The sequence below is a fragment of the Papilio xuthus genome, unplaced genomic scaffold, assembly GCF_000836235.2.
Source record: "Papilio xuthus unplaced genomic scaffold, Pxut_1.1 DF827461.1, whole genome shotgun sequence".
In the NCBI taxonomy this organism is placed as follows: Eukaryota; Metazoa; Arthropoda; class Insecta; order Lepidoptera; family Papilionidae; genus Papilio; species Papilio xuthus.
Genome location: NW_013531188.1, coordinates 2,212,414 through 2,224,725, shown reverse-complemented (window position 1 = coordinate 2,224,725; position 12,312 = coordinate 2,212,414).

The following is a 12,312-nucleotide window of genomic DNA, read 5'->3' as shown; positions in this document are numbered from 1 at the left end:
GTCCGTAGTCCATTCACCTCATGATCTCATTGCTACCGTATAAAAATTTAGCAGTTGGGGCCAATTGAATTTTGTTTATAGACTGCTTTCTCAGACGAAACTAGACGTTCCAATTTAGACAATGTTACGTTTGTCTATGATTGTAGTTGGCTAGCCTATACGTCATTTGAATAATAACGGGTCAAGCACGTGGTGTAACAGTTTCAGAAATATTAGGTATACTAGCTGTCGCCCGCGACTCCTGGCGCGCTTAATAAAAAAATACATTCCAGTTTGATTCATTGACCTTCACGTGTTTTTAAGAAAAAGGGTCTTGACAGACGGACGGATGGACAACAAAGTGATCCTATAAGGGTTCCGTTTTTTTCTAATGAGGTACCTAAACACAGAATTATTAGCCTATCCATTTTTGAAGTGCTAACTCTACGAACAGCAATTGTAATATATCTAATACTGGCTGTTGCCCGCGACTCCGTGCGGGCGTAATAAAAAAACATAATTAATAACCTATGTGTTCTTCCAGACTATGTTATATATCTATGCCATGTTTCAGCGAGACCCATTCAGCCGTTTATATGGGAAAAAGAAAAATGCTGTTTTTAGGGTTTTCCCGACAATTATTCGAATTTTTCTCACCTTCTAAACCTTACCTAGACCTCCATTAACATTTCAAAACCAAGATAAGATAAATCTGTTCAACCGTTCTCGAGTTTTAGTGAGACTATCGAACACCAAGTGATTTTTATATATATATATAGATTATAAAAACGAATTTTTGATGGAATCGGCTGAACGGATCTCGATGAAATTTGTCATAAAGTAGAACATATTCTGGAAGATTACATAGGCTTCCATTTTTTTTCAATTCCGCGAGGGCGACAGCTAGCTAATAGTAACCACCAGTAAGGGATATATGAATACATAATATTGTTCGAGGTGCTAGCACTATACTGGCACGTGCAAACTATGTTAATCTTGATAATTATGAAAATTAGTATATTAGCAATGATATCATGAACCTCACACTTCAGTCAATTACTCTATTGAAAATTAACACGAGCCTTTCGTTGGGTTATTATTTTTAATTTAACTAAGCATTTTTTTTGTTACTTTTTAGAACTTATTTCTAGAACTTTTGAAATGAGGAAATGAGTCATTTCATTTGTTTTCAATATTAATATAGATGTTGAAGGTTATTTTGCAAACCTTATAACGTCCGTAGAATAATAAGTGTCCTTTTGTTTGCATAAAAAAATATTTGTTTTTACAACTTTGAAAGGCCAAAGTTCATACACTGACCGTTTTACTCTAAAGTTTCTGCAGGTTTAGAAAATCCCATCTAACCATGAGTTTCATGATTATTACGTATATAATTTGTAACATAAAAACATAAAAAGTAATTATAAATTAGAAATAAATGTAAAGAAAAAAAAACGAAACAAATTATTTATGAATGGTCTAAGACAAATTCCAAAGATTTATACGCACGTATAGACACATTGAGCGTCTGTGGTTCAGGACTAAAACTTGACTTGTAATCTGCAGATCTTGGGTTTGAATCCCGCCATGTACCAATGTGTTTTAAAATTGTCGATTTACATATTTATCAGATGTTCTTAAGGTGAAGGATAACATTGTGATGCTACCCGCATATATCTGCGAAGAAATTCAACGATATGTGTGAAGTGAACCGGCACTGAGCCAGCGTGGATGACTATGGCCTAGTCATCTCTAACTTACAGTAGGCTCCGAGCACCTCATTGGAGATGTATAGTGACCTGATGATACGCATATACGAAATAGAAACTAAATAACATTAATATATTAAATTAGGTTATACCTTAACCTTACTCTATATAAATATTTATAAACAAGAACATTTACAAATGGATTTCGTCATACACTGTATTTACGTGAAGTTTATTAAAAGTTTATGTTTACGTACGGAGCACGCGCGCTCTAGTCGTATCCGCAACAGTGGAAACTTGCAAATGTATCGCAACACGACAAACTAAAAATAAACATAAATATTTTCTCGTTTTTTTATCGAATACACGTACAATGACCTTATAGTTTTGTTAACACAGAAATGTATATTTTAGTTTTTCAGGAATGATGTAACCTTAGACTTTCACTTATACAAAAAAAGGGTCTTGAAGGACGGACAACAAAGTGATCCTATAAGGGTTCCGTACACTTTTTTATATAAGAGAAGGGGTCAAACGAGCGACAAGAACACCGAGGTGATCAACGACACCCATGGACATCCGCATCAGAGGAACTCCAGAAGCGTTGCTGGTTTTTAAGGAAATGGTATGCTCGCGACATAGTGTACTTCAAGAATTACCCAATGTCGTATTGGTTTGGAAATGCCGCCGAGAACAGACTGTTCCACAACGCGGCTGTGTGAGGGAAGAAACTGAACACTATTTATCGATAGATATGTAGGAAACAAGATTCTATTCGTAAATATGACGATGCATCCATATATGTCTATGTCCTCTAGACTATCTATGTACCAAATTTCATTTAAAACGGTACAGTAATTTTTCGTGGAAGGACAGACGGACAGACAGACAGAGTTAATTACGCATTTGTAATATTAGTAAGGATTTAGTTTAATTTTGTCTGATAAACATTTGACATCATTTATCAAGTGTTGCATCTTTGTTCTTTGATCTACACTTAAAAGCAATGAGTTAAAAAAGCGACGATGATTCATTATTTTGGTTGCAAAACATTTTCGCGGGTCAGTTTCTAAGAATGCTATCAGGAAAATACACTAACACAAACTACAACTAAACAGAAAGCTCACTGTAAGTGTATAATTCCAAGAGTTAATGTAACACATCATTTGTTTGTACAAATTTTATTAAACGTAGGTTTCTGAGATCAAAATTCCCGTTTATAGTATATTGTTATCTTTGTGTCGTCAACAATCACAGGGATGATAATATGTATACAGAGTTTTTATCTCAGAAACCAACGATTAATATTCATTTAATTATTTTCTCAACACTCTGTAACATCTGAAGGATTTTTAACAGTGATAGAGCCCGCTTTAACATCTTGGCTAACGCGCGTATTGGCCCGGCTCGCCCGGTGAAACTCCATAGCCATACAGAAGACAGGCATGAAGTGGAAGCAATTCCACGTTTCGTATGATGAATGTGCGTGCCGGAAGCCTTATTTAGTGCTCTTTCCCATCCCTTCTTTTTCTTAAAAGGAAAGGATGGAAAGAGGAAGTTGACTTTCCGGATGCATGGGAAGTTAAAATATTTTCTTCCTGTGTATCCCCTCCTCCGTCGATTAAAGGTAGGGAACGTATATGCAATTGCGTATGTCTATGGGCAACGGTCACTTCGCTATTTCAGCGATTTCAGGTAGCCGCTCGCTCGTTTGCCACCTTATGATATAAAAAATGTTTTTCAAACCTTACATCTTTGCCCAACTAAAAGGTAGGTTTTGCTAATATGTAGGAATTCCTTCTCGAATGTTATAAGAAAAAAAATTAGCAACGCTTGTTTTTTTTTAAATTAAATATATGCATATTATAGTTTGATGCATCATAACATATTAAGAACAAGATAATATTATAATAGTTAATAATGAACAACAATAAGGAGGAGTATAATAGTCTTTTGCGAAAAGCAATTTGTTTCAATTGACCTTTGCCTCGTAGGGTTTGCCGAAAACAAGAGAGGAGTGTCCGTGATGGACAGGTACAATTTTGAACTAATTTAATTGAAAGACAAAGAGAGAGCATAGGTGGCTCAGGGGTCAAGCACTTGACTTGTAATCTGCAGGTCCTGAGTTCTAATCCCACCAGGTAACAATGTTTATTCTAATACCATGAAATTTATTGACTAATCTTAGAAAACACAGGAGGAAATTAGTCGCGCAAGTAGTCATATAATTAAGTCGAAATATAGAGTTTTTAGTATTAAAAACATTCAAACTTGTTTTCTTTTAATTTACGTCATTCGAAAGAATTAAAGAGAAATAAATGTACCACGTCATTTCAATTTGGCTCAAACTTGTGCTTTATCATCTAGAAGGAAGTGTTGTGTGTAATATTATTTTATATTTTCAACGAGAAATAAAGTAAGGAAAACAATTGGATTATCTTAAATAATTTCTAGGATATTTTATGACACAACAAAGTACAAAATACATAAAACCTTAACCTTCATTTTTGTCCTCGTTAAATTCATATTTTTGCAATTTAAAACCTCAAATAACTTTTTCTATTCAAATAATATTAACGGATTTTTAGTTTAGCTTTTATTTAATACTGGCAGACACCAAAAGCTCGTTTAATAAGGATCCCTATTAATTAAGAAAAAAGATATGAGTATCAAATCCATATAGATATTTTTTAACATTATTAATCAAAATCCTTTGGCGTGAATGGCGCGCTTTCATTACAAAGTCAGGTGTCAGATTGATTAGTGAGGGGACATAAACGTTGTCATTTTAGTAAGGCTAGTGTTGCGCCAGTACACCGGCACAGTGTCGGTTTTTCTTCCTAAAAATATGTATTTTTTTAATAAAATCCAAAACAAAGACGTACTCGTGATAATCAATCGTCGATGATAAAAGCAATTTTTATTTAGAAACGGAAGCATTTCCGCGGAATTATTTTAGTACAGGACTTCTTTTGCATATCAAAAAGGTATTACGATATTAAAAAACAATAGTCTCGTAGCTAAATGAGTTAACTTCCTCTGTGTCATCATTTTTTTATGAATCACTAGCTGTGGCCCGCTACTTCATTCGCACAGAATTAAAAATCCTAATACGTAGCTTATGTGTTCCAGGCTATGTTCTGCATGTGTGCCAAATTTCATCAAGATCCGTTAAGCCGTTCCGGAGATACTAAAAAGAAACATCCATCCATCCAAACATTCGCATTTATAATATTATTAATAAGATAAAATTTCAGTAATAGAAGTCTTGGAAACTGACGATCAAAAGTAAGATTATCAACTATTTATGCATAATTTATAAAAAAGTTGGGGAACCAAATTGTGTTTTATCGGGTCTCTCCAAGTAGAAACATGTGACTACGACAACCCATTCTATAAAAGAGGATTGATAAGTTGTTTCTTAAAGCCTCATCATCAATTTTTTTGTAGTAATTCAAAACGAATCATAATGTCGTTTAACATTAAACTCTATAATTAATTTGATTGTCTTAATTCTTTTTTAAATTTCTTGGGAAATTATTATTTATGAACTAATATACAAACGGCTAAACACATATTTGTCCGGTGCCGACAACGTACAAAGTGAGTAATTTGTCCGGCCTTTTGACACCGGACATACCGGACAATGTAAATTGATGGTCCTTTTAGATACCTTTTACTCACATCTCTACTTCGAGTGTCGGTACCAATGCCTCTATTATGTAAATTCCTGATACTTTCCCGACATTCGAATCGACTCAATAGTATAACAAATCTTACTAATATATAATAATAAATGCCATTATTCCGATAGTCGTATCGGTGAATGGACTGATAGCGAAAAGTTTCGACCAACATCTCAAGAAGCTCTCGCTAAACAGTTGGATTAAGGGCCCGATACAAAAGGCAGTTAGACCCCTAGAAACCGCACGCATCGTGAGAAGGTTCCTGTCTCTGCACCCGGACCACTCAAACAGAGCCATGGGACTCCGCAGCCGGTGGTGCTCTATTTTTAATATAATATATTTTGTATAATTTTTTATTTTATATATGAAATGTAATATATTAAGAATAAGGTAAATAAATGAATAAGTGTTTATGAATGCGAATGGATGGATGTTTGTTAGAAGTTATCTTCAGAACGGCTGAATGGATCTGAAATTCGGCATAGATGTAGAACACAGTCTGGAAGAACACATACACTATTATGTTTTTTTTTATTTAGCGCGGACGAAGTCGCGGGTGACATTTAGTGTTAATTATAAAGTTAAATTCAAAGGCGCAGTGTTCTCGGGCGTGTCTCCATTACGATGATACGAGCGTATCGGAGCAAGGGTCGTACGCAAACTTGTTTTGTCATTAATTGATATGTCACCGACAAATCGTAAACGTCGCCGGTTTGTAATTTGCCCCGGCAAATCGTAGACTCACAAATTAACGTGTTATGTTTCGGCAATTTTTAAAAGTGATATCTCATTGGTAGTTATACTATAACTTAATAAAAAAAACTTAATTAGTAGCCTATGTGTTCTTCAAGATTATGTTCTACATTAGTGTCAAATTTTATCAAGATCCGTTGAGCCGTTCCGAAGACACCTTCTGAACAACATCCATCCATACATCTAAATATGTCCATATATGCACATTTATAATACTAGTAAGATATAAACTATTGGTGCGCGATTTTATTCCTGTACACAAAATAACTCCAATAAAGTGTCTTAACGAAGTTTGAAAATATGTCATTTTGCAAATTAATTGGTTTACTAATTGTCACGTCTTAGTAAGTTTCCGTAGCAAATTAAAAACGTACGATATCCTCAATTTGCCGGTGACAAAAGTACATTAATAAGTGTAGGTTTACATTATTCAAAACATTGAAGCAATGGGGTCCATTGTATTGATGGTAATTCTGTTGCGATCCAGTGCTCTGAGAGTCAGGCATGCCATTCAGGAAATTGTTACATAATATCTGCAAACGTTCCATATGTAGATGTTGCGAAATGGAGTTGTTGGTGAATTAAGTTAGTAATTCTGTTCAATTCATACAGAACCACGCCTATACAAAGAGAGAACTTGGGCGGTCGTGTTTATGTGTACATTTTCAGAGTTTGTAATGGTAGCATACAAATCCTACTTAACATTATAAATGCGAATGTTTTGATGGATGGATGGATCTTTGTTTAAAGGTATCTCTAGAACGGCTGTATAGATCTCGATGAAATTTGGCATAGATGTTGAATATAATCTGGAAGAACACATATGCTACTAATTAAATTTGTATAATTCCGCACCAACAGAATTTCGGGCGACAGCTAGTAACATTATAAATGCGAATGTTTGGATGGATGGATGTTTGTTTGAAGATATTTCCAAAACGGCTTCATGAAACTCGCTGAAAATTGGCATAAATGTAGAATACAATCTGGAAGAACATATAGGCTACTAATTAAGTTTTGCAATACAGCGCTGACGGAGTCAATGTCAACAGTTAGTTAGACATCAATTGTTAACTAACTTATTCAGAACTCGATGAAATCATCGATAGATGTTATAAGAGAGCTTTCAAAATTATCAACGAATAGTATTAAAATAATTATTATATTTAAAATTCTACATCCATTCAGATCGGCATACACAATACTTTGAAATACTTATTGTAAAATTTCATATTCAAATCACATATTATGTTTCGCCCATAATAAATTATACATTTAAAGGGACACGAAATTGGCGACATTTTGGCGGCCACAACCTTACCCTAGCAATACGGTTGGAATAGCAACTACAATGAACCTTATTGATATCAGATCGATCCACATTCGACGTGAGGTCGGGGAACTTCTGTAAAGAGGTTATTTGTAGGTAATCGAGCGTGTAATGAGCATGTCATTGGGCGTAGGCCGAGGAAGCGATCGACCATTGCTTTCCAATAAACAAGATACATCATTTAACAAAGATTGCAATTTGAAATGTCTATCTAAGTTATATTAAAAAGAAAAAAGTATAGTTTACACGTGTAAACGTTGTCGTAAAACGAAAACGAAATTTCTTCCGCTATAAAAAGGTTAGTTTTTCTGCGGCATATTGAAACTTTTGTGTCCCAATTTGTGTTATATTTTTATATCTATCAATAGAAAATAAGTAAATCTATTTTATTCGTTGTAGACAAGTTATTGTAGAAAATTCAATATTAAGCTAGTAAGCCGTCGCTCGCGACTCCGTCCGCGCGGGATTACAAAACACTTAATTAGTAGCCTATGTGTCCTCACAGACTATATGTAGGCCAAATTTCATCGTGATTCGTTCAGCCGTTCTGGAGACACCTTCAAACAAAAAAATCCATCCATCCATCCATCTATCTAAACATTCTCATTTATACTATTAGTAAATTTTAGTTATAAGCGTGTTCATACCACATACATAAGACGAACAATTGGAATGGTCTCGAAAATGATTCGGGATGAACATACGTATAACCCAATGACACTCTAGGGAAAAGTAATAATGGAATGATACTTCACTCGTCATAAAAACTGACGTTTACAAATCCATTTAGGCGCGTAGAGAATTATCAGTTGGGTATAAACGTCTATTTCCATTAATTCAAGTAATTTCCTTGTGGCGCATAAATGCGAATGTTTGAATGTATGGATGTTTTGTTTAAAAGTATCTACGTATCTTGCTGAAATTTTGCATAAACGTAAAGAATATTCTGGAAGACAACACATAGACTACTTACTAAAGTTTTTTTTTAATTCGTGCGGACTGAGTCGCGGGTGACAGACAGTACAAAATAATATGTATATTTTAATTGTTATAAATGTTTATTTTGAGAAATCATTGCAATTCTCTGTAATTAGAATGCGACACACGTATATAAGTGCAATGTGATTAATGCATGTGAAAGGGAGACAGAACAATGTTCCCGTATTCGCCTCATCAATATTCCTTGCACAGGGACGGACTAGTTTCCAATTAATTACAACATGGATTACTAATTTAATGGACTACATCGTTGTTAGAAAAAAAGTGTAACTTCCGTTTCTTTTAAATTAAACAAAGAAAATTGTTTTTTTGCATTTTAAATACAAGGAAAAGTAGTAGTAACACATTCGAAATTTAAAAACATAGCACGACAATTTTTTTTATTTTCATTTAAATATATTTGTAACGAAGCAATATTTTTATTGTATAATTATAATATTAAAAGGTTAATTAAAAAGGTTAAATGCTGTGAATACTTTTAAGTACATTTCAAGAGCAATTTGACAAGACAAATGCATGGCTATTGAATTTTAAAGTTAAACTGTCACGTCGAGTGAGCGACGGGCGGCGTCCGCGAAAAAATACCAGTACCACACATCCTGATGAAGGGCCCCCGATGGGCTCGAAACTAGTCGGTACCGCCACCGGACGTATATACGTGAGTGTTTAGCCGTGTTTATATATCAGTTTAGTCTCATGTCTCACGAAAGTTTGAATAATTTAATTTAGAGTTATTTAGCAAATGTAGTTGGAAATTACGTAAACAGCAGCAACTAAATATTGAAAATAAATCTTAAAGGAATTCGAAAGAAAATAAATTCACACAATTTTATCTTTTAACGGACATACGAAAGGCATGTTAAAATTTTTGTTAACACGATCCAAATGAATTAACTAACGAACTGATTGCATAATTAAAAACAGATCTCTGTATTCATTTTGCTTCGTTAAAAAAATAAATGCCAAACTACATTTGATAGTATCAACAGAGTTTGAAATCTTTATCAGTGACAGTTAAACACTTCTTACTAATATTATAAACTAGCTGTCGCCCGCGACTATATCCGCGCGAATTCAAAATAACTTAATTATTATCTTATGCGTTCCTCCAGACTATGTTCTATATGTACCTACACCAAATTTCAGCGAGATCGGTACAGCCGTTCTGGAGATACCTTCAAACAAACATCCAACTATTCATCCATCTATACATTCGCATTTATAATATTAGTAAGATGCGTATGTTTATGAACATAGTCTAGAAGACACATAGGCTACTAATCAAGTTTTTTTTTTTAATTCCGTTCAGACGGTGTCACGGGCGACAGCTAGTATATTAATACAAATCTCAAAAATGTCCACCGATGACGTGCGCACTGACGTCACAAAGTAAAAAGGGTGTCAATTTTCATGGTTCAATTGCCGACTATATTCGGAGACGAGATGAAACTACATCCGAAATGAATACCAGTTACGTCATAAGTATAAATTTGGGAGATTCCCACGTCACACTATAATAATGTAATACTAAACACAATTGTGTAATTACACTTTATTCTTCTAAGGACCGTCGAGGCCAGTAACATAAATGGAAAACTTGTGCATTACTTATACGGTGAAGAACACCTATTAGAGTTAGGGTCAAGATAAAATTAAAAAAAAAACGCTTTCGACCTCTTTGATCTATAAAACTATTAATAGAAACTCCGTGGTAAAACTAAAAGGTCAAATAGTATAAAGATTGTATTAGTATTTTGTTTTTATTTTTATAATGAATCTGAAGACATGCCATTGTTTAATATCGGGATATGATTGTAAGAAAATTAAATGAACAATTTTATCGATTATTTAAACAATGCACGAAACTCGAAGGTCGGACAAAGCTTCCCATTCAATGAATACGAGTAAAAAATTGCCTGAGCTTTTGCATCTGACTTTTTGTTTATAAAAAAAAAATAACTTGTTTAACAATACAAGAATAAATCTGTTTATAGAAAGCTCAATCGATGTCTTCTGATATTTATATTTTCCCTATAGTGTTATTTTTTACTAGTTGTACCCGCGACTTTGTCCGCGTGAAATACTGTTTTCCTTTGTTTTATTTTTCTAAAATAAACGCAGCCTAAGTTACTCCTTATTACATCAGCTACCTGCGAATAAAAGTCCCGACAAAATCAGACCAGCCATTACAGAGTTTAGCCGGAACAAACAGAGAGACAAAAACTGTAAAAAATGTTATTTTGGTGCATGTACCGTATACATATTCATATACATGTAGTAAAAAATATTACAAACAGAAAATCCAATTTTATTTATATGTATAGATGGTATACGCTAGGATAAAAACAGAATCTTTTTAATAGGGGCCAGTGAATCGGTATTGTTATGAAGAAAATCCGACACTGTGTCGGTGTACTGGCGCAACGCTGGCCATACTAAAATGTCAACGTTTATGTCCCCTCACTAATCATTCTGACAGTTGGCATTGTAACGAAAGCCTGATTCGCGCCAAATGGTTCTAACTCATAATGTCTAAAAGTTTTTACTAAGTTACCGCGTAAGATCTTTCGACAACATCATCACTTATTAAGTGGGATCGTGGTCAAGTACTAACTTATTGAATATTAAAAAAAAATACTTATGTGCAATTGCTTTAAATAGCCAAATAGAGAGAAAAGAAAGTGACAAAGGAAGGTAGCGCGGTAGCAAATAACAGTCAACTTTGGTTAACATTAAATTAAGACTGTTCTCGTCTTAATTGCTTCTCATAACGAGTTTATGAAGTGAAATATTTAGCATAGCTTTTAAGAGACAATTACAAGTTGTCCATTTAAAGAATTCAATTAAAAATTCACAACTGGTTTTGGTAACATCCTTACATTGTTATCGAGTAAGCAATCTAAATATAAAATGTAACTTCGAATAAATTATTTATAATAGACACAAGATGGCGCCTCTATGTTCTAATCACACTTTTATCATTTGTCATTGATAAAAAGACATGGAACATTAGAACACTAAAGTTAGTATAATGTACGTTAAAGTTATATTTTACGTTTAAAGGCGCTAATCTTAAGAATTGTAATCGATAAAAATAGTATCTAAGTATTCCACACGTAGTTTTCTTAACATAAGATTTTATTTAGGCGGGAAAATTTCATTGAACAAAGAACTAGTAAATTTGATTTTAAATTAGGCAAACGCTTTCTTTTAATTAATTGCAGATGTCTATGGGCAGGGGTCGATTTGCTTTTATAGTCAGGAACCCAAAAAAAATTGGAATCGCAAATTGGAGAAACAACGTGTAAGAAATTGATAGACAAAACCAGAGACCACAAACAGCTTATAGACCTATAGAGCCAAAATAAATGACAGCTTGCTTGTTTGCCATCTTCTAGATAAAAAAAGGTTCTAAGGTTTTTATATTTGTAATAACTTTAAATCATTTGTCGTGGTATCGTATCGTCTAGACAGTGTGTGCAGTTATATCATCGCAACAAGCCGACATTGGCTACTAAGAATACCCTAAGCTCTAAATACGATGCACGCAACTGTTTACAATCGTCAAGACTTCTTATGTTAGTAGCGAAAGGCGACCGGTTTGTTTTGACGTTGCGGATAAAATATTATAATATCCGAGCTACAATTTAAACAAGAACTGATTATTTTTCTACATACTTATAAATATATTTACATTTACAATGTAATAACTGTTTTATCCTAAGTGAACGGCTAGACAAGATCTCAAGAAGATTCCTACATTAGTGACGATGATCAATGTTGACACATGACTTTTAAAGAAAGAAGGTCATACACCAAAAAGGTTTTAAACATATCCATAGCCAAAATATAGTCG